Raw genomic sequence first — 23,615 nt, forward strand, 5'->3', positions numbered from 1 at the left:
CAGATCGGTCGACGCTTGCGCGAGCGTAAATCTGTGCACCATTTGGCGGTATTGTCTGAGATTAAACCTGAGCCTATGCAGTGCGATAGGACTATGACCAGAGTTGAACGGCAAGAACACAGACGTCTGAATGGGCTGTGTTTCTACTGTGGTGATTCCACTCATGCTATTTCTGATTGTCCTAAGCGCACTAAGCGGTCCGCTAGGTCTGCCGTCATTGGTACTGTACAGTCCAAATTCCTTCTGTCCATTACCTTGATATGTTCTTTGTCATCGTATTCTGTCATGGCGTTTGTGGATTCAGGCGCTGCCCTGAATCTGATGGATTTGGATTATGCTAAACGCTGTGGGTTTTTCTTGGAGCCTTTGCGGTGTCCTATTCCGTTGAGAGGAATTGATGCTACACCTTTGGCCAAGAATAAACCTCAGTACTGGGCCCAGCTGACCATGTGCATGGCTCCTGCACATCAGGAAGTTATTCGCTTTCTGGTGCTACATAATCTACATGATGTGGTCGTGTTGGGGTTGCCATGGCTGCAAACCCATAATCCAGTTTTGGATTGGAACTCTATGTCGGTATCCAGCTGGGGTTGTCAGGGGGTACATGGTGATGTTCCATTTTTGTCAATTTCGTCATCCACTCCTTCTGACGTCCCAGAGTTCTTGTCTGATTATCAGGATGTATTTGAGGAGCCCAAGTCCGATGCCCTACCTCCGCATAGGGATTGTGATTGTGCTATCAATTTGATTCCTGGTAGTAAATTCCCTAAAGGTCGATTATTTAATTTATCCGTGCCTGAACACGCCGCTATGCGCAGTTATGTGAAGGAATCCCTGGAGAAGGGACATATTCGCCCATCATCATCACCACTGGGAGCAGGGTTCTTTTTTGTAGCCAAGAAGGATGGTTCGCTGAGACCGTGTATTGATTACCGCCTTCTTAATAAAATCACTGTTAAATTTCAGTATCCCTTGCCATTGTTATCTGACTTGTTTGCTCGGATTAAGGGGGCTAGTTGGTTCACTAAGATAGATCTTCGTGGTGCGTATAATCTGGTGAGAATCAGGCAAGGAGATGAATGGAAAACTGCATTTAATACGCCCGAGGGTCATTTTGAGTATCTAGTGATGCCATTCGGACTTGCCAATGCTCCATCTGTGTTTCAGTCTTTTATGCATGACATCTTCCGTGAGTATCTGGATAAATTCCTGATTGTTTATTTGGATGACATTTTGATCTTCACAGATGATTGGGAGTCTCATGTGAAGCAGGTCAGAATGGTTTTCCAGGTCCTGCGTGCTAATTCTTTGTTCGTGAAGGGATCAAAGTGTCTCTTCGGTGTGCAGAAAGTTTCATTTTTGGGGTTCATCTTTTCCCCTTCTACTATCGAGATGGATCCGGTTAAGGTCCAAGCCATCCAGGATTGGACGCAGCCGACATCTCTGAAAAGTCTGCAAAAGTTCCTGGGCTTTGCTAATTTTTATCGTCGCTTCATCTGTAATTTTTCTAGCATTGCCAAACCATTGACCGATTTGACCAAGAAGGGTGCTGATTTGGTTAATTGGTCTTCTGCTGCCGTGGAAGCTTTTCAGGAGTTGAAGCGTCGTTTTTGTTCTGCCCCCGTATTGTGTCAACCAGATGTTTCTCTTCCGTTCCAGGTCGAGGTTGATGCTTCTGAGATTGGAGCAGGGGCGGTTTTGTCACAGAGAGGTTCTGGTTGCTCTGTGTTGAAACCATGTGCTTTCTTTTCTAGGAAGTTCTCTGCTGCTGAGCGTAATTATGATGTGGGCAACCGAGAGTTGCTAACCATGAAGTGGGCATTCGAGGAGTGGCGTCATTGGCTTGAAGGAGCTAAGCATCGCGTGGTGGTATTGACTGATCATAAGAACCTTACTTATCTCGAGTCTGCCAAGCGCTTGAATCCTAGACAGGCCCGTTGGTCGTTATTTTTTGCTCGCTTCGATTTTGTGATTTCGTACCTTCCGGGCTCTAAAAATGTGAAGGCGGATGCTCTGTCTAGGAGTTTTGTGCCCGACTCTCCGGGTTTATCTGAGCCGGCGAGTATCCTCAAGGAAAGAGTCATTGTGTCTGCCATCTCCCCTGATTTGCGGCGAGTGTTGCAAAAATTTCAGGCGAATAAACCTGATCGTTGTCCGGCGGAGAAACTGTTCGTCCCTGATAGGTGGACTACTAAACTTATCTCTGAACTTCATTGTTCGGTCTTGGCTGGTCATCCTAGAATCTTTGGTACCAGAGAGTTAGTGGCTAGATCCTTCTGGTGGCCATCTCTGTCACGGGATGTACGTACTTTTGTGCAGTCCTGTGGGATTTGTGCTAGGGCTAAGCCCTGCTGTTCATGTGCCAGTGGGTTGCTTTTGCCCTTGCCGGTCCCAAAGAGGCCTTGGACACATATTTCGATGGATTTCATTTCTGACCTTCCCGTTTCTCAAAAGATGTCAGTCATTTGGGTGGTCTGTGATCGCTTTTCTAAAATGGTCCATCTGGTGCCCTTGGTTAAATTGCCTTCCTCCTCTGATTTGGTGCCTTTGTTCTTCCAGCATGTGGTTCGTTTGCATGGCATTCCTGAGAATATTGTTTCTGACAGAGGTTCCCAGTTTGTCTCAAGGTTCTGGCGAGCCTTTTGTGGTAGGATGGGCATTGACCTATCTTTTTCCTCGGCTTTCCATCCTCAGACTAATGGCCAGACCGAACGAACCAATCAGACCTTGGAAACATATCTGAGATGTTTTGTTTCTGCAGACCAGGATGATTGGGTGTCCTTTTTGCCGTTGGCTGAGTTCGCCCTTAATAATCGGGCCAGCTCGGCTACCTTGGTCTCTCCATTTTTCTGCAATTCTGGGTTCCATCCTCGTTTCTCTTCAGGACAGGTTGAGTCTTCGGACTGTCCTGGTGTAGATTCTGTGGTGGACAGGTTGCAGCAGATCTGGACTCAGGTAGTGGACAATTTGACCTTGTCCCAGGAGAAGGCTCAACTTTTCGCTAATCGCAGACGCCGTGTGGGTCCCCGACTTCGTGTTGGGGATCTGGTTTGGTTATCTTCTCGTCATATTCCTATGAAGGTTTCCTCTCCTAAATTTAAACCTCGTTTTATTGGTCCGTATAGGATTTCTGAGATTCTCAATCCTGTGTCCTTTCGTCTGACCCTCCCGGACTCCTTTTCCATACATAATGTATTCCATAGGTCGTTGTTGCGGAGATACGTGGCACCTATGGTTCCATCTGTTGAGCCTCCTGCCCCGGTTTTGGTGGAGGGGGAATTGGAGTATATTGTGGAGAAAATTTTGGATTCTCGTGTCTCTAGACGGAAACTCCAGTATCTGGTTAAATGGAAGGGTTATGCTCAGGAAGATAATTCCTGGGTTTTTGCCTCTGATGTCCATGCTCCAGATCTTGTTCGTGCCTTTCATGTGGCTCATCCTGGTCGGCCTGGGGGCTCTGGTGAGGGTTCGGTGACCCCTCCTCAAGGGGGGGGTACTGTTGTGAATTCTGTGGCTGAATTCACTCCTGTGGTCACAAGTGGTACTGCAGCTTCTGGGCTTCCTCCCTCAGGTGTTCTGGTGAGCTCGTTGGCTGCTTTGTTATTTAACTCCACCTGATTCTGTCTTCCTTGCTCCTTGTCAATGTTCCAGTGTTGGATCTGAGCTTCTGGATCTTTCCTGTGGCCTGCTGCTCTGCTTAGATAAGTGCTTCTTTGCTTTTGTTGCTGTTTTTTCTGTCCAGCTTGTCTATTCGTTTTTGCTGGAAGCTCTGAGACGCAAAGGGTGTACCGCCGTGCCGTTAGTTCGGCACGGTGGGTCTTTTTGCCCCCTTTGCGTGGTTTTTTGCTTTAGGGTTTTTTGTAGACTGCAAAGTTCTCTTTGCTATCCTCGCTCTATCTAGAATATCGGGCCTCACTTTGCTGAATCTATTTCATCCCTACGTTTTGTCTTTTCATCTTGCTAACAGTCATTATATGTGGGGGGCTGCCTTTCCCTTTGGGGTATTTCTCTGAGGCAAGTCAGGCTTGTATTTCTATCTTCAGGCTAGTCAGTTCCTCAGGCTGTGCCGAGTTGCATAGGTAGTGTCAGGCGCAATCCACAGCTGCCTTTAGTTGTGTTTAGGATAGGTTCAGGTATTGCGGTCTACAGAGATTCCACGTCTCAGAGCTCGTTCTATTGTTTTTGGGTTATTGTCAGATCACTGTATGTGCTCTGATTGCTGGCACACTGTGTCACTGGATTGCCTACATAACAGCTGGCCCTGCATATAACTAAGTTAGCTGTTCTGGTCAATCAGCTCAGGGAGGCTGACCAGACTGGATGTGTCTTGGAGCTAAAGAGAGAGACAGGCCAGAATTCCTCTCTGAGAAGAGTCTGTACAGGCCGCTGTGGCTAGCTCAGCCATGTGTGAGTAGCCAGGGTTTGTTCTGTTTAGTTAGCGCATGGACAAGTTTGTTTTGGTGATGTGCAACCTGTGGAAAGCAATAAAAACTGCACGTTTGTACCAAAACTGCATTACCTGTGTTAGCGCTACCTAAGACCTAATGTCTACCAGAGAGAGCGAACTCCTACAATTTATATTGCACAAGTCAGCGCTATTTGTGATTGAAAGCCTGTTCATATGAGTGCATGCTCACACAAAATCCTCTCTCCTGATGTTGCTCTGCCGTGCAATCAACGATGGTAGGACACAAGACAAAGGACTATGTGTAAGCACGCATTCACATCAATGCACTCTTAAAGGGAACCTGTCACCCCGTTTTTTCAGTAAGAGATAAAAATTCCATGAAATAGGGCCTGAGCTGTGCTTTACAATAGGGTATTTTTTGTCCCCTGATTCCCTACCTATGCTGCCGAAATACCTTACAAAAGTGTCCTTTTACGCCTGTCAATCAGGCTGGTCAGGTCAGATGGGCGTGGTCACAGCGCTGTTTCTCCCCCACATCTTGCTTAAGTTCCCGTTGGTGGCGTAGTGCTTCTCGCATGCGCAAGTGCCGAATGCACTGCGCAGCTGTAGAAAAAGAGCGCGCTCGCCGCTGTTCAGCGGTTTCTCGGTGGGCGCGGCCATCTTCCTGAGGCCGCGCATGCGCAGATGGAGTCTCCTGCTTCCCGGGGCTTCAGGAAAATGGCCGCGGGATGCCGCGCGTGCGCAGATGGACATCGCGGCGGCCATTTTCCTGAAGCCGAGTTCGAATCTCGGCTTCAGGAAAATGGCCGCCGCGATGTCCATCTGCGCACGCGCGGCATCCCGCAGCCATTTTCCTGAAGCCCCGGGAAGCAGGAGACTCCATCTGCGCACGCTCGGCCTCAGGAAGATGGCCGCGCCCACCGAGAAACGGCTGAATAGCGGCGAGCGCGCTCTTTTTCTACAGCTGCGCAGTGCATTCGGCACTTGCGCATGCGAGAAGCACTACGCCACCAACGGGAACTTAAGCAAGATGTGGGGGAGAAACAGCGCTGTGACCACGCCCATCTTACCTGACCAGCCTGATTGACAGGCGTAAAAGGACACTTTTGTAAGGTATTTCGGCAGCATAGGTAGGGAATCAGGGGACAAAAAATACCCTATTGTAACGCACAGCTCAGGCCCTATTTAACGGTATTTTTATCTCCTACTGAAAAAACGGGGTGACAGGTTCCCTTTAATTTCTAACAGCGCTCGCTCAGGCAATACAAATGATGTCAATCAGAAGAGAGGGAGGTGAAAAGAATGCAAATAGGAGGGGGTGGAACAGTGCAGTGAGGCATTAGGCCACCCCAAGGGTGCACCCAGTAGCCTATCTTGGAATTTGTTTTTAATTTTCTGGACAAAGAAGTAAGCTGTAAACAAACAAAATGTATGATTTTTATGGGGGCTAAGTCCCCTATAAATATTTGTATTTAGTTTGCAATGAAATTTAGGGCTGGCAGACGCTCTTTAACTAAAATGGAGAATTAAAGAGGTTGTCCACTACCTTACTATTGATAAGCTATCCTTAGGATAGGTCATCAATGTCTGATCAGTGTGGGGTGCAACTCTCAGCACCCATGGGCGATCAGCTGTTCTTGGTACCGGCTATTGCCGGAAGGGCTCAGTTACGGAGCTGTTCCGTCTACTGATAGTGGCTGCCGTCGAGTACTACACATCTGCCCACTATTGATTTGAATAGAAAACCCGGCTGTGGCCACTATCAGTAGACAAACAGATCCATAAATGAGCAGTTTCGCAGCCCCCGGCACCGAGAACAGCTGATCGGCGGAAATGCAGAGTGTCACACTCCTACCAATCAGACATTGATGACCTATCCTAGTGATAGGTCATCAATGATAAAGAAGTGGGCAACCTCTTTAATTTAATTACTTGATTAGTCACTCAGCCATAATTTTTTACAAAATTTATTAATCAGCCTTTGTAAAGTTATGAATCTTTTTAATAAACTCCATGATCTTATTTTGCTTCCTTCTGTCTTTAAACATCATGCTGAGATTGTTGGTTTGTCAGCCTGGTTCATTCTATCTTTGTAGTAAATTTGATTTACAGATCTAGCAAAGATCTCTACTCCGAGGGTAGGGTCACGCGACTGTTTTCTCCACATCCGAGAAGAACGGTCTGATTACTCTGATCAGACTTTGATCAGAGTGGATTCAGTTTTTCTCAGACGTGAAGAAAAAAAAAAGTCCATGAAGATCAGACCGCACTCAGATGTCATTCAAGTGTGATCCGATTTTTTTTTTTTTGCGTTGCTGATTTCGATCCAACACCTCGGATCAAAATTGGACATCTCAAATTTTTTCCACTGACCACTCGATCCAAGGAAAAAAAATCAATAATGTGCCCAATCCATAGAGTATCTTAGGTATGAGCGCTATGCATGAAAACCACAGATAACGTTCGTCTGAGAAAATCAGCCGCGTGCACGAGCCTGGAAAGTGATTTTCTCCAATTTCCGTCCCAATAATCAACGAAAAATAGCGTCTGAGCATGGGGAATGGCGTCTGAGCATGGGGAATGGGAACAGATGAGCGTAGAGGACGGATCTTTACTAGACCTCCAGGTCAAATCAGCTACTAAGACAGAATGAACCAGACTTAGAGTTAATGACAGAAGCAAGAAAAATAAAGAAATGGAGTAAATTACAAAGATTCAAGACTTTGCAAATGCTGATCCGTAAATACATATATTTAGTAACTCTTTAAGAAATTGCGATCTGTTAAATTTTCTAATTTTTAGTCTGTGAATTGGCACCAAGCTGCAAAGAGAAAACTAAGAGCGGTAAAATCTTCGTCTTTTCTCATTATGTTTTTTTTTTTACAAGTTTTATATTTTAGGTTAAATCCAGACAAGTCACAGAACACAGAAGAAAAATTGGAGCATCACACGTAGCATAGAAATGAGCACACAGGGTGACACCTTATTGTATGATAAATAGGACATCTTCACTGTGGGAGAGAATGTGCAGGAACGTGGAGCACAGATTGAGATTAATGGCGAGCAGCCCGGCATTCTTATTAATTTAGGGACCAGCTCGAGAATGACAAATGTTAAAAACAATGCTCGCACTTGAACTCCGTGGCCCGGCATTACAGCGTTCAAGGAAGATGATTGTGTCTGAGTGTTTTGAACTCGTATGCGGGAACACGTCACATTCTGGACGCTCCGTGGCGGCGGTGGCAATAACCTTTTCGTACCACCTGCTTTGTGATTCAAAGGATCAAATCTGGCCAAAATCTGATTTCTTCTTTTATTATCGCCTTGAAAAAATATCAAAAGGTTATTCTTCCATCATACAACATTACAAATCCATTTTCTAAGAAGGATCAGAGTCAGAATTTTATATAATTACTTTAAATAAAGAACATTGCTGAATTAGGCAAATGCGTATTTGGGACTTGGTATGTAATAATAAACCGGAATCCACGATATTAGCATGAATGTCATTAATAACACGCTTTATATTGAAACTTAAAGTACAAAAGCACATGTTCTGTAGATCTGTTTGATGGCTCACAGAGAGCTCTCTGCCAATGACCCAATAATTTATGATTCGACACTGGTACTTATAATAATAGGTCAAATACTGGGAACCTCAATAAAATTAATGTAAATGCAGATATGCAGTTACCAAATATCAAGTATCACCACCATCCTGTTAGTAAAAAAACTCACTATACCAAGACCAATATTACTAATAATACCACGTACCGTACAAAGGACAAATAATATTTCCACTAAGGCCATATATATATATATATATATATATATATATATAGTGCCATTCTGCTAGAGGAAAAGGAAAAATTTGCCTCCACCAAGATGGCGCCTGCGCAGTACTGTTTATCGGATCACCGATAGATGCTACTGTACAGGCGCGTCCGGTGCCATTTTGAGAGATCATTTTTTTTTTCTGAAGAAATTTATATCACTAAATTAAATAATTAGATGGATATTATAGATGCGATCATGCTACAGTGGAAGCGCCGCCGTCGGCGCCTGCATGCTGATTGTGAATTTTTTTTTCAAACCATATTATATTCGTAATGTAAACTAGGGGGCAGGTCAGTGACGGATCAGTGACCTGTCACAAGCCATACGGATAAATATCTAAGCAGAGCACCACATGAAGACCCCACCACAGCCCCGCCACCGCCCCACCCACAGGCCGCCGCGGAGATCGGGCATATCATTAACTGAAAATTACAAATGAAGATCCACAAGACGGATTTCATCACCAGGTATCATTGTAATCAGTATAACGGCACCGACCTGACACTGCCTGTAGGTTACTGTGCACAATCCTGCTGACAGCTTCCCTTTAAATGAAAAAAAAAAACTACACAAGTTTGGTATCGCCGTAATCGAATTTACTGCAATGTCAAATTGCAAAAATGGACAATTACCCGCTCAGGAAGAGGTAAAGTTAATTTTAGTGTCAGTGGGGTTCCTGGCAACTCAACCTACATTGATCAAAAAGTAATGGCAATATGCCAAAATCTTTTGAAATGGGAATAGCCCATAGTCCTGCGCACCGTAGGAATTTCTAGTGATCCAAAAATTGGTTCAATAAAATTGCAGAAAGTCGTCTGGGTGTTATGTCTGCAACAAGTACAACAGAGGTAAAATAGGGGTTTTATACCTTATACTCTCTCTCTCTCTCTCTATATATATATATACCATGTGTATATATATATATATATATATATATTTAACTATATATATATATAAATATATCTCCATTAGAAATAACTTGGGAAATGTTTAATGCGTTTAAAATAACTAAAGCAAAATATAAAGTTTTGCTATGAAGAAGCAGCAAGTGATTTGTGCGAGAAAAGTTCAAACAACAGATGGGAAATGACATTTCACTTTCTACCAGAGGAGAAATAAAACACAAATCCAAGTTATATTTTGGATTCACTATGATATTAAAAATATCTGAGAAATATTGAGGCTCCGAGATCAGGCACATTAAGCGTCAATAATTGTGAGACTTTGTTTAATACCTTGATCTTGGAATAAAATGAGAAAAGAGAGAACTTTCAGGAGGAAGAACAGGAGGCAGATGGAGGCAATCGGAATAAAACATTTATAACAAACAAGATAAATGTCTGACAACTATAACCTGGCTCTATATTTTTGCTGTCGTTTTTGTATTGTGTGTTTGGCGTTGGTCGCTTCTTGTCCTGCATGATGATATACCCACAATTCTGCCATCCTTCTGCTGCCAATTATTCCCTTCTCATTACATTAAATTTTTATTTTTGGGCTTTATTTTTTTGTCTCCTCTTCTTCCAAACATTGACGTGCTTCGCTCCCCAAGTGACCATGTGAGGCTTAGTCATCACCAGAAGATACGGACTGAAAACCAAAGAGAAGATGAAACATAAGACCAAACTGGAGATCGAAACGAAGCGTAAACCCAAGTTCGATCCGAAGCAAGACGAGAACTGTATAGGGTGAGGCAAAGGCATGACAGTTGAGGGACAAGCCTAGGAGAGGTGAGAACAGTTCTTTATTCATTTTTAGCCCCTTTTTGACCTTATAAAGAATCCAGCAATATGATCGCTGTAGGGTTATCATTTTGCTAGATTGGTGCAAATCAAATAACAAAAACTTTGAGGAACGTTGTGACTAATTCGATGTATTATGAATTGATTCGCTCATCCATATGTGGCGCCCCAGGGTCCTGGTCGTCGCAGTGGTATTGCTTTCCTCTCGGGGAGAGTTTTGGAGGCATAGAAGGATAACTGCATCCAGGTATCACAAACATGCAACACATTTCACACTCCAGGCCACCTGCTCCTATTTATTAGGTCACTCACCATATATATATAACTGGTAGTTTGTAGGGAAAGTTGGTTAGTTCCAGACAGGAGTGAGTTCCTGGCAGAGCTCCAGACAGGAGTTCTGTTGCTTCCAGACCAGAGTCTGAGGAGGATGGAGGGTTAAAAAGAGCTGTGCATGCCCTCAGAGCTGCAGCTCCCAGAAAGAGACATTGAAAGGCAGAACTGTATTGCAGCAAGCGTGAAGGAAGTTGAAGCACAGGAGAGGATACCAGAGGAGGACCAGCCCCGCTCAAGCTGTCTCCTTCTGAGGTGCAAATCCCGGTAGCCGGAACATCGAGGGAGTAAGGACGTCTACGCCTTATTTCAGAGACCGGCAGGACAGCTAATTGCAGGTTACCTGTCCGCACCTAAACCCAGGAGGCATGGTGACACCTACAGAGCCGGGTTATCTAAGAGACCCTATAAACAGGCTCAAGTCACCAGTCATACGGGTTTTGTCCTATCCTATATGGGGGACAGAGAGAGCGAAACATCGCATCTGTGAGATCCTTAAGTGAAGCCATAGGCAGTAAGGGACTACGCCACCGCAGCACAAGGGAAGGCTACTGATTTCCACCTGGATAAGGGAACTCTGGACTTGCCTCCAAACCGGCCGGACTCTGCCTACCCTGTGATCTGGTGCCCTGGACTGTGAACGCTGAAGCCTACAGTAAAGGTAAAGAGACTGCAACCTTGTGTCCTCGTTCTGCTCTGCGCCTCTCACCATCCACCATCTACACACCGGGAAGCCCTGGGGATACACTTCACCTGTGGGAAGGTATACCATCTAGCTGCCATATCATCACCCCAGCGGTCACCCTGACCGAATACCACAGGTGGCGTCACGAAGATTTCCCCTTTAAAGACCTTTCCCTTTTATACGGACGTCCCAGGGCCACGGACCGGGTCAGCCACCGTGACATCCCCCTGTGAACCGCAGGACCCGGTACCGAGTACCCCACGGCCCTTGGGGGGCGATCCACATACCACCAATGAAAACTTCAGAATATCACTATAACATGTTAAAAGTTTTAGAAAATGACACATTTTAAGGACCAGCACCATACATGTACGATTGGTGGTGATACAAGCATAAGAACTATGCCGACAACATGATTTTGGCCATGTGCTCCCTTATGATGATTCTGTGGAACACTAATTTCTTATAATTGATTACCAATCTTATGACGAACTAGCAAAAATTCGTGTTGGGTGAAATGATCTTTTGCTTTGCTTAAAAATCATAATTCTCGGCAGCACATGTTTCTGTGTAAACTAATCATGTGCTGCCGAGAACAATGACAGTCTATACCCGCAGAACGATTGTTCTGTGCACACACAAGCATAGTCGGCTTGTCCAAACAGGCTATTAAATGACTGCCGGTCGGCTTTTACAATCATTTAACATCCTCAATCGAGCAGTATAAATCCAGCCTGTAGCGTCTCTATGATCAGGGCAAAGGTGGGATTCGCCAGTTCAATATCGCGGACATGAGTCTAAGTAAGACCCCCGAGGACTGCCATGTTTTCCAATACGTTATGTCTTTAAAATTACAATTAAGTTTAACTATAAAGTTTTAAAATTACAAATAAATTGAAATATAAAATTGTAAAAAATCTAAAGACAAAATTAATAATAAAAAATAAGAAGATGGGTCAGGGGCATCAATATACCACTTGGTAACTGGTAGATTAGTAAAAGCTTCGACTCACCAACACATACCCAATAAAAAATTATAATGGTTGTCCATCTATTTTATTTCATGGAAAGTTGGTTTGTGATACTTCGCAGTTCAGGCGTTACACTTTATTCTATGTTTTTCTACTGTCTGAGAACATTTTACTATATGAATCGAAGCCATAGACGAATTACTCTCCTAACTTCTAAGTCATCAGTCCAAAAATTTCCTGCAGATGAGATGACATGTCCACGGAGCCGACGTATTTATGAGACATGTCATCCCCATATTGCATGGCAGATGTTAGGATCGGGGAGCAGACTGCGGTCTACCAAGCAAACATATGTCCCAGACTCTCGTTCAAAGATTTGTTATCTCAGTCCCATCCTGCCCGTCTTGTCTGTTACTTGGCTGTCGAAACGATCCCAGCGCCAAGACAATGTGCGATCGAGGGCTTCCATGCATTTCATTAGGTGTTGTTTACGGGAGCTTTACCAAGGCACATTAAGATATATCGCTCTCCTTAAGTGGATTATCAATCTGTGATTTTTGCAAACAAATTTGCTTTCTATTTTCTTCTTTTGGCAGATTTTTTTTTAGTTTATTTTTTATCAGCTCTTTCTCCTTCAATGCTTGTACATTCTTCATGTAAGCAGATACATGACAGTTCTGGATAGTAATTACTCATTACACTGTGTGGAATACACGTGACCACGACTTTCACATAGATTAAATGTATTTAAAATAATAAATTTGCTTTCTTAAAGGCAAAATGCACTGCAGAACTACTTAAAGGGGTTGTCCACCTTTGCAAACATTTTTCATTATTCTATTTAAATGTATGTATTTGGGGCCAAAAATAACTTTGCTGTTCAGTTTTATTTGGGATGCTCGGATGCTTGTTACTTGAACCTAGCAATTCTTAGTACTCGCATGCTCGAGTATAATGGGAGCCAATGGAAAATGTGAGAATTTTTCTGGCAGACCCTACAAGAACGTCTGGGGGGCAGTGAAAATTTTGAAATGGATGGAAAAAGTGCTGAATGGAAGGAGAACAGCATGGGGAAGACTCTTGGAGTATCTCTGACTCCCAGATCGCTGCTGAGAACAATGGTATAACATTTTTACGCCACTTTAACCCCTTCGCGCCACGTACTACTAGTACTGCGCTGCCGGCACTGCATTTGTGCCAGCAGCAGTACTAGTACGGCGCACCGATCACCGCGGTCTCGCACTGAGCGCCGCGGTGATCGGGTGCGGGTGTCAGCTGTATATGACAGCTGACACCCCGCAGCAATGCCCACGATCGGCGCTATCGCCGATCGCGGGCATTTAACCCCTCTGATGCCGCTGTCAGTAGTGACAGCGGCATAGAGGGGGATCGCGCAGGGACGGGGGCTCCCTGCGCTCTCCCACCGGAGAAACGCGATGAGATCGCGTTGCTCCGGTGACCCGGAAGGAGTCCCTGGATCCAAGATGGCCGCCGGACTCCTTCCGGGTCATGAAATGACCTGGCTAGCCGGCGCCTGCTGAGAGCAGGCGCTGGAAAGCCAGCTAAACTGCCTGTCAGATCGTTGATCTGACAGTGTGCTATGCACAGTGTCAGATCAACGATCTGATCTAATACAGTGATGTCCCACCCTGGGACAATGTTAGAAAGTAAAAAAAAAAAAAAATAGAATGTGTAAAAAAAAATAAAAAATCCCCAAATAAAAAAAAAAAAACATTTCCCAATAAATCCATTTATTTATGTAAATTTAAAAAAAAACAATAAATGTACACATATTTGGTATCGCCGCGTCCGTAACGACCCGCTCTATAAAACTATCCCACTAGTTAACCCCTTCAGTGAACACCGCAAAAAAAATAAATAAAAAACAAGGCAAAAAACATTGCTTTATTATCATACAGGCGAACAAAAAGTGGAATAACACGCGATCAACACGACGGATATAAATAACCATGGTACCGCTGAAAACGTCATCTTGTCCCGCAAAAAAAAAGCTGCCATACAGCATCATCAGCAGAAAAATAAAAAAGTTATAGCTCTCAGAATAATGCGATGCAAAAACAATTATTTTTTTATATAAAATAGTTTTTATTGTGTAAAAGCGCCAAAACATAAAAAAAATTACATAAATGAGGTATCGCTGTAATCGTACTGACCCGAAGAATAAAACTGCTTTATCCATTTTACCACACGTGGAACGGTATAAACGCCCCCCCTAAAAGAAATTCAGGAATTGCTGGTTTTTGTTCGTTCTGCCTCCCAAAAATCGGAATAAAAAGCGATCAAAAAATGTCATCTGCCCGAAAATGTTACCAATAAAAACGTCAACTCGTCCCGCAAAAAACAAGATCTCACATGACCCTGTGGGCCAAAATATGGATAAATTATAGCTCTCAAAATGTGGTGATGCAAAAACAATTTTTTGCAATAAAAAGCGTCTTTTAGTGTGTGACAGCTGCCAATCATAAAAATCTGCCAAAAAAACGCTATAAAAGTAAATCAAACCCCCCTTCATCCCCCCCTTACTTAGGGAAAAATAATAAAATGTAAAAAAATGTATTTATTTCCATTTTCCCATTAGGGCTAGGGTTAGGGCTAGGGTTAGGGCTAGGGTTAGGGCTAGGGTTAGGGTTAGGGTTGGGGTTAGGGTTTCAGTTATAATTGGGGGTTTCCACTGTTTAGGCACATCAGGGGCTCTCCAAACGCGACATGGCGTCCGATCTCAATTCCAGCCAATTCTGCTTTGAAAAAGTAAAACAGTTCTTCTTCCCTTCCGAGTTCTCCTGTGTGCCCAAACAGTGGTTCCCCCAACATATGGGGTATCAGCGTTCTCAGGACAAGTTGGACAACAACTTTTGGGGTCTAATTTGTCCTGTTACCCTTGGGAAAATAAAAACGTGGGGGCTAAAATATCATTTTCGTGGAAAAAAAATATTTTTTATTTTCACGGCTCTGCGTTATAAACTGTAGTGAAACACTTGTTGGTTCAAAGCTCTCACAACACATCTAGATAAGTTCCTTGGGGGGTCTAGTTTCCAATATGGGGTCACTTGTGGTGGGTTTCTACTGTTTAGGTACATCAGGGGCTCTGCAAATGCAACATGACACCTGCAGTCCATTCCATCTAAGTCTGCATTTCAAACGGTGCTCCTTCCCTTCCGAGCTCTGCCATGCACTCAAACGGTGGTTCCCCCCCACATGTGGGGTATCAGCGTACTCAGGACAAATTGGACAATAACATTTGTGGTCCAATTTCTCCTGTTACCCTTGGGAAAAAAAATTGCGGGCTAAAACATCATTTTGTGGAAAGAAAAAATGATTTTTTAATTTTCACAATGCTACATTCTAAACTTTAGTGAAACAATTGGGGGTTAAAAGTGCTCACCACACATCTAGATAAGTTCCTTAGGGGGTCTTCTTTCCAAAATGGGGTCACTTGTGGGGGGTTTCCACTGTTAAGGCACGTCAGGGGCTCTCCAATTGCGACATGGCGTCCGATCTCAATTCCAGCCAATTTTGCATTGAAAAGTCAAATGGCACTCCTTCCCTTCCGAGCTCTGCCATGCGCTCAAACAGTGGTTTATCCCCATATATGAAGTATCGGCGTACTCAGGACAAATTGCACAACAACTTTTGGGGTCCAATTTATCTTGTTACCCTTGGGAAAATAAAAAATTTGGGGCAAAAAGATCATTTTTTGTGAAAATTAATATAAAATTTTTTTTACGGCTCTACATTATAAACTTCTGTGAAGCACTTGGAGGTTCAAAGTGCTCACCACACATCTAGATTAGTTCCTTAGGGGGTCTACTTTCCAAAATGGTGTCACTTGTGGGGGTTTCCACTGTTTAGGCACATCAGGGGCTCTCCAATCGTGACATGGGCTCCGATCTCAATTCCAGCAAATCTTGCATTGAAAAGTCAAACGGCGCTCCTTCCCTTCCGAGCTCTGCCATGTGCCCAAACAGTGGTTTACCCCCACATATGGGGTATCGGCGTACTCAGGACAAATTGTACAACGACTTTTGTGGTCCAATTTCTCCTGTTACCCTTGGTAAAATGAAACAAATTGGACCTGAAGTAAAAATTTTGTGAAAAAAAAGTTAAATGTTCAATTTTTTTAAGCATTCAAAAAATTCCTGTGAAGCACCTGAAGGGTTAAAAAACTTTTTGAATGTGGTTTTGAGTACCTTGAGGGGTGCAGTTTTTAGAATGGTGTCACTTTTGGTCATTTTCTGTCATATAGACCCCTCAAAGTCACTTCAAGTGTGAGGTGGTCCGTAAAAAAATGGTTTTGCAAATTTTGTTGCAAAAATGAGAAATCGCTGGTCAACTTTTAACCCGTATAACTCCCTAACAAAAAAAAATTATGTTTCCAAAATTGTGCTGATGTAAAGCAGATATGTGGGAAATGTTGTTTATTAACTATATTATGTGATATAACTCTCTAATTTAAGGGCATAAAAACTAAGAGTTTGAAAATTGCAAAATTTTCATAATTTCCGACAAATTTTTGTTTTTTTCACAAATAAATGCAAGTCATATCGAAGAAGTTTTACCACTATCATGAAGTACAATATGTCACGAGAAAACAGTGTCAGAATCACCAGGATCCGTTGAAGCGTTTACGAGTTATGACCTCATAAAGTGACAGTGGTCAGAATTGTAAAAATTGGCCCTGTCACTTAGGTGAAAACAGGCTTTGGGGTGAAGGGGTTAAAGGGGTTGTCTAGTCCAAACCGATAAGTCTGTGTGACTGCAGACTTATGAATCCCCCCAGCACACAGTGTGTGCGCTGCAGGGGATTTGCTGGTTTCAGACTCGGTATGTATGAGTTATACATACTCCAGGCCAGTGGGTACGGCCTCGCTCTCCATATTCTCGACTCAATACAAATGTATGGACCTAGGCCGTGCCCACTGGCCGGGATTGTGTATAATTCATACATAACCTCCGTTCTCGGGTCTGAAACTGGCAAATCCTTGCAGGGCACAGTGCATGCGCTAGGGGGATTAATACGTTTGAGGTCACACAGAGTGACTGCAGACTTATCGGCATTGTATGGACAACCCGGTTAAAAGGACTGACAACAAAACTTTCGAAATCGAAGAGAACTTTTACAGGAAAATAAACATTTTTCCTGCATAATTACTTGTATATAAGGCAAAATTTTAAAAAATTAAATAAAAAAATAATAATTTAAGGCTGGTTTTACACTTGTGTTAGACAGAGCTGCGGAGGGCTGCGTAGTTCCTCCGTTAAGTTCCGCCCACTGCCGCACCTCTTCCATTCAGCTCCACCTACGTCGGCATGCGTCCTGTGTACCTATCTTTAACATTGGGTACGTAGGCCATGTGAATGTATGTGGATGCCTCCGCATGTGTCGTTTTGACGCTGCGCCGACCGCAACAAAATGCAACATGTTGCGTTCGACATGTAACATGCAACGTGTTTGCCTTAGTAAACCAAAATTGAATTTTTTATTACAAAATTTGAAATTGCAGTGTATTTTGTGAAGAAAGCAAGTCCTACACTCATAAAGGCTTTGCACTAAGTGCAAAGCCAGAAAAAAAATTATAAGGAAGGCAGTACAGTAATCATTTTCAGGTGTCCACTTCTTCTTCTCCCTCCTCAGGAGGCTGCGGGGACTGCCTCCACCTACTTCCTTATGCCTGATTCCCAGGTGCCTGGGCTGTAAGTGACCCAGCTTTGGGAAGTGCTGAAGGCCCCCCAACATGTAGAAATGGGTGACAGCCGCTTGTGTCACCTGCAACATCGCCTGCTCCTGCATAGGAGCTGAGGAACCACAAGGAAAGACCGCAGTAGCCCCATCTAGAGCCAGCTCGAGGAGCCTCTCCCAAGCCCATTTATTTTGCTAGAAGCATTCATTATGCTTCCTTCCTTCTCTGATTATTCCCACTGCATACCAGTGATGTAGCCCCTCCATTTTAAGGAACGTGACACTGGTTCCAGCAGTCAGCACTTGCAGCATTTGAGGAACATGTTCTGTCTCTACTGCCCGCTGGTTGAACGAGATGTGATGACGGGTTCCAAACTCTTCTATGGACCTCCATCTTCGCTGCCAGTCGTATGTAACAACCTCCCCCTGGGATGCCAACTCTCAGTGCCTTGCGGATAGTGGGTCCACTAGCATGTCTCCAGCCCTGGTCCTGGCTCACCTCCTCTTTTCCATCCAGATTAGGCCTCGCAGTTCGCTCACTAGTTGCTGTATCCTGGCTCTCCTGTCCGCAGTCCACAAGAACCCCAGTGGTGAAGGATGCAGCCTGGGTTCAAGCCTTGGTGGTTCTGGGAAAGTGGCCGTTTCTGGACCACAGGCTCCTGCCACCTCCACTGTCCTGACAGCTTGATCTGGCTCCACAAGTCGCTCCCTTGGGAGTCTCGTGGGATTCTGCCATCTTTGTTGCCTTGTCGCCTACTAAGCACTTTACACTGTATCGATGACTAATTGAATCCAGAAACGTTTTATTAATGCATTTTTGGAGTGTAATATTCCACCTAAATATAAAACAAAGCATTTAATACTCTATGGATGACTAATTAAATCCAGAAACATTTTTTTAATGCATTTCTGGAGTGCTACATACCACCGAAATGTAAGACAAAGTGCGTAATATCCTATGGATGACTAATTGAATCCAGAGAAATGTTTTAATTTTTTTTTTGAGTTTTGAATACCACTGTAATGTAACACAAAGCATGTAATACTCTATGGATGACAATATAGCCAATTTTTTCACCCCCAAAAAAAGAAGGTGGTCACAAGCAGCAGCTATATATTTAGTAATAAACTGCAAAGCCCTAAGCCCTGCCTTGAGGTTGTGTAAGGAGGTTTCTTTCCCTGCTCCTTACCTGGAACCACTTAGTCAGACAGATGGGTTGTCGAGGGGAAGACTTTCTGCCCTGGACAGAAGGGACCATGTGACTGCTGGGGGCAGAGAGGAAGAGAGGGGGTGTGGTCAGAAAAGAGCAGGAGAGCAAAGCACGCAAGACAGAGGGGACAGACAGACAGAGAGCAGGCTGCAGTGCCGCGCTCCCGAAAGAGAGTGCTCCCTGTGAGGGCACTGAGGCTGAGATACCAGCCATACTGGAGGCTGGATGTGAGAGTGTGGACTTGGGAGCCTCTGTAATCAGAGAAGACATATCCTCTGACAGTGACCTGAGTGCGCAGCCCCGGTGACCGCACTGACAAGCCAGGACCCCTGAGTGTGACAAAGTAAACTGCTCAGTGTGTGTGTAGCATTGTTTTCAGCTTCACTGGGTGAAAAGACTGCAAAAGACTTAACCCCTGAGTCTCCAGTTCCCAGGAGACAGAGGAGAGACTTCAGGATCTCAAGCGCTGCTGGTGACTGTACCCACGTTGGAATTAGGACCCTCCAGTCAGGACCTCCCTGGACTGATAAGTTACAAGAACACTCGTTAACCCTTTTGATTCCGCTTAACTGTTTACTGTTTGATTTTGCTTCAGCACCAGTATCAACACTAGAGGACTCTGATTCGTTAAACTGTGCACACAGGCCTGGACTGCTCTCTCCCTCCAACCACAACTGTCCCTGAGCTGTGCAATGGAGTCAGTGTGCTGAGTGTGGCAGCGCCTGTCCTTTTATAACCTCTGATAAGGTGTAGCCAGCCAATAACAGTAATGCCACTTCAAAGATGGCTATGGCATTACAGTGACTGGCAGCCAATCTCTGCATGCTTATTGACTGTGTAAAAGGCACCAAACATATGGGGCGGGGTTTTTAGCTTCAAATCCAAGCATCAGGCAATGCTAGTTGAGTGTCAAGCTCATCCGAGCACCCAGATACTATAGAGATATTCAAGTATCACTGGGCACATTTGCGCATCCCTAGGTTATATAAAAAATGTTGCACTGTTTGCCTTCTATAGCCTCTGTGTTGTATTCGCTATTACTCGTTGTACAAAGAGTTAATTGAGAATCTGTCAGTGAGATTGTTGAAGAAGAAGGAGTTTTGGCGTCCACTCAGGTCAAAAAATTGGGGTGCTGGTGACACTGACTGTCAAAGTCTCAGTAACAAGAATCAAAACAAATCACCGCACTCTCAAATAGATAGTATGCAAAAAACAACGTGGTTTATTAAGCGAAAATCCAAGCAGAAAAAAATGGTGCCACACGATATAAGGTTCAAGATAACGTAATAACACTGTAGTACCCAACATTTCAACCCTCCCGGGTCTTACTCATGGGGTAACTTGGTTGTATGAGATCTATAGTCTAGAATAAGTGGAAACAAGGCAGAGACCCTTATTGTGGGTGCCCCTGGTGCTGCATTGGTGGTGTAATTTATATCCCTCAGTAAAGGTTGTAATCCTTATTACGGTAAATCTGCATTGGTAGCATGACATGAGCTCCTTAAGAGAATTGGTAATCCATGTGGGAATGTGTCTGCATTGATGGCGTGGTGTAGGACACAAGCGGCGCTCCCACGCCTAGCTGGATGTGCTGGCAATGAGATTGTTCAGACAGTCTGATTCCAGAGTTGATTCCATGACCACAGTCAAGGTGAATGAGCAGAGAATCAAAGGGCCTGTAAAAGCCAAATGGTGCAACATTTTTAATGACACCCAATTGAAAAAAACAAAATTTCAGCTCAAAATACACACACTTTAGGTAAAATAAATGTATTCAAAGGGCACTAAAAATGTATGAATCCCCAGCAAGAACGAGAAGAGGGAAGGGGAATCCCAAACACTAGGGAAGAGGGGAGTGATGAGCCCTAGGCAGATCTAAAATCACCCTGTCTGCCCTAAACGTCCCTCTATAGATTCTGTACCTTTCGTCAAGCAGGAATCTAATCCCTGCCTGACCCTAGCGATAGGCTCTACATAGGGAGGAGATGGGGTGTGCACTAGTCCTTCCCCACTAAAACTAAAGACAGAGAGGGTAGACAGACAAGGGTAAAACACGTACAGTATTTTTCAGAATGTAAGATGTACGGACCATAAGATGCACCCCAAATGTTCAGAGGGAAAATAGGGAAAAAATTAATGTGTCAAATGGGGGTCCTTTTCACAGTCTAAATTCAGCTTACCAGGAGGATCGGCAGCCCTGGATGAGCGCGGTCACAGGGGGTGTTCAGAAGACGATATGACTCCCATCCCAGGCTGTGCGGCAAGTGCAGTGGCCTTTGGGAAATCCCATCTCAGGCTGGTGCGGCTGGTGTGGGCAGGTGCGGCTGGTGTAGCTGTAGTGGGCAGGTGCAGCTGGTGTGGGCAAATGCGGCTGGTCAGGGCAGATGAGGCTGGTGTGGGTAGGCGAGGCGGTGGTGCCCTGTGGTGCTGGGGGCTCCACTGGCATTTTGTGAAAGTCTGGAGGTCCCACACATCCAATGCAGTGGCCTACGGAAAAATGGCCGCCGGGGGCAAGCATGCTCAGATTGAGATCTCGGCACCGAGATCTTGTTGCCGAGATCTCAATCTGAGCATGCACTGTCCCGGGCGGCCATTTTCCCGGAGGTCACCGCACCGCAGAAATGGATGCGCGGGGCCTCCGGGCTTTCACAAAATGCCGGCGAGGCCCCCCTCACCACAGAACACCACCGCCGAACCTGCTGCACCAGCCGCACCATCCTGGGAAGGGAGTGTCATCATCGCCCGGCAGCATTGGATCGGAACCGCTGCAGAATCGCCCGGCTCCTGCTGCCACCACAGTATTTGTAAGTTTATTGTGACTATAAGACACACCCCCATTTTCCCCAAAAATATTAGTCCGAAAAATACGGTAGCTTGAAAAGACAACTGAGTTGCGATGTCAGCAATCCACCAAGGGTCCTCAGGGAAAGACACTAGCTGACTGCTGGAGCTTCCAACAAGACTGAGGCAAGTAAGAGTTAACACCCGCACCATAATGCAGCAATTACCGTAAATGTATTTAAACCTTCAGCACAGGTGTGTGATTAGCAGCAGAAGGTGGAGGTAACTATTGGGTCCTAGAGTGAGAAGGATATCGCTGCATAACAGAGATGCAAATATCAAGAAGGTGCTTGAGCTAAACGCAAAGACCTTCTACAGCCAGATCCAAGATGACTGTCTATCACACCTTATGCACCCGTGACAAATGTGTAGCGGTGTATCTCAGTGAAATATTTATTGTGTAGATATACATTTTCTGATATTTGAATAAATTGGAATAACACTTCAAGATGTTGAAAGCTGAATTTTGCCTATAACTGGGTGCAATATACCATCCCAAGTTACAAAGGAAATAAGATGAAAATAAAAAGATTTCAATATTGAAAAGGTTTTTTCAGAACTTGAGGAGATGCTCAATGTGGAAAATAAATTAAAAATAATTACAATAATAAAAAATAAATACAATAAACAATTAGGTAAAAAATATTTTTGCAAAGGTGGACATTGCTTATAAATCAGAATACAACTTCAATTTTTTTTTCTTACAATATCAAGAATTATTCAGCAGATAATCACCCACTTAGAAATTATAAATGACATATTATAGTGCAGAGTGTAAAGCTTGCAAGCATAGATGTAGCAGGGCAAAGGGTGTCGTGTGAAGCTTAGGTAAGACATGTATTTTTGATTGGATTACATCTTAATTTATGTAACGATTATTACCTTGTCGGAGCGTTCTTATCCCTGTAATGAACGATCATGCTTTAATTAATTAAGTGGATATTACGGCTAATGCGCTTTAACTAACATAAACAACATACTTTCTACAGCTAATTAATATGCTTACCCGGCTAATGATGCTTAACTCATTATTAGAGAAAATTCTTGGTGATAATTAGGAATTCAGCTAATGAAATAATTTCAGGCAAGCTCGCTAATTACAGATGCCTATTTAGATTAAAACATTTTTTATCGGAAAAATAAAGCTTGTCCTGTGATTTCTCAAGTACCGACTGTAGATACTGAGGAGTGCTATCTTGGAAAAAATACATCGTGATGACTGTGAGTTATTGGCGACCCTTATTATCAATTCCTTATAGATTTATTTTTTTGCCATGATTTTTACTAAATAAAGGTGCGCAATCACCTTATATAATGTAGTTATCAATAGTCCTGAATTTGTTGGAACGGACCTGAATTTAATTAAAACAATTTTAGCAAATTCGGGCATATCCAAAACGCAAACCCTGCACAAAAGTGTCTCCTCCGACCCGTGGATCTACCAGTTCCTAGAGCAAAACGGGCATGGCTTATTTATCCTTTTCTTAATATGTTAGTAAGCATGAGCAACAATGTGGATACCCACCGTTGGTAAGCATGAGAAGCATCGTGATACTCACCGTTGGTAAGCATGAGCAGCATCGTGGATACTCACCATTGGTAAGTATGCGCAGCATCGTGGTTACTCACTGTTGGTAAGCATGAGCAGCATCGTGGTTACTCACTGTTGGTAAGCATGAGCAGCAGTGTGGATACTCACCATTGGTAAGCATGAGCAGCAGTGTGGATACTCACCATTGGTAAGCATGAGCAGCAGTGTGGATACTCAACATTGGTAAGCATGAGCAGCGTGGATACTCACCGTTTGTAATTATTAGCAGCATCATGGATACTCACCATTGATAAGCATGAGCAGCAGGATGGATACTCACTGTTGGTAAGCATGAGCAGCA

The sequence above is a fragment of the Ranitomeya imitator genome, chromosome 6 (genome assembly GCF_032444005.1).
Source record: "Ranitomeya imitator isolate aRanImi1 chromosome 6, aRanImi1.pri, whole genome shotgun sequence".
Classification (NCBI taxonomy): domain Eukaryota; kingdom Metazoa; phylum Chordata; class Amphibia; order Anura; family Dendrobatidae; genus Ranitomeya; species Ranitomeya imitator.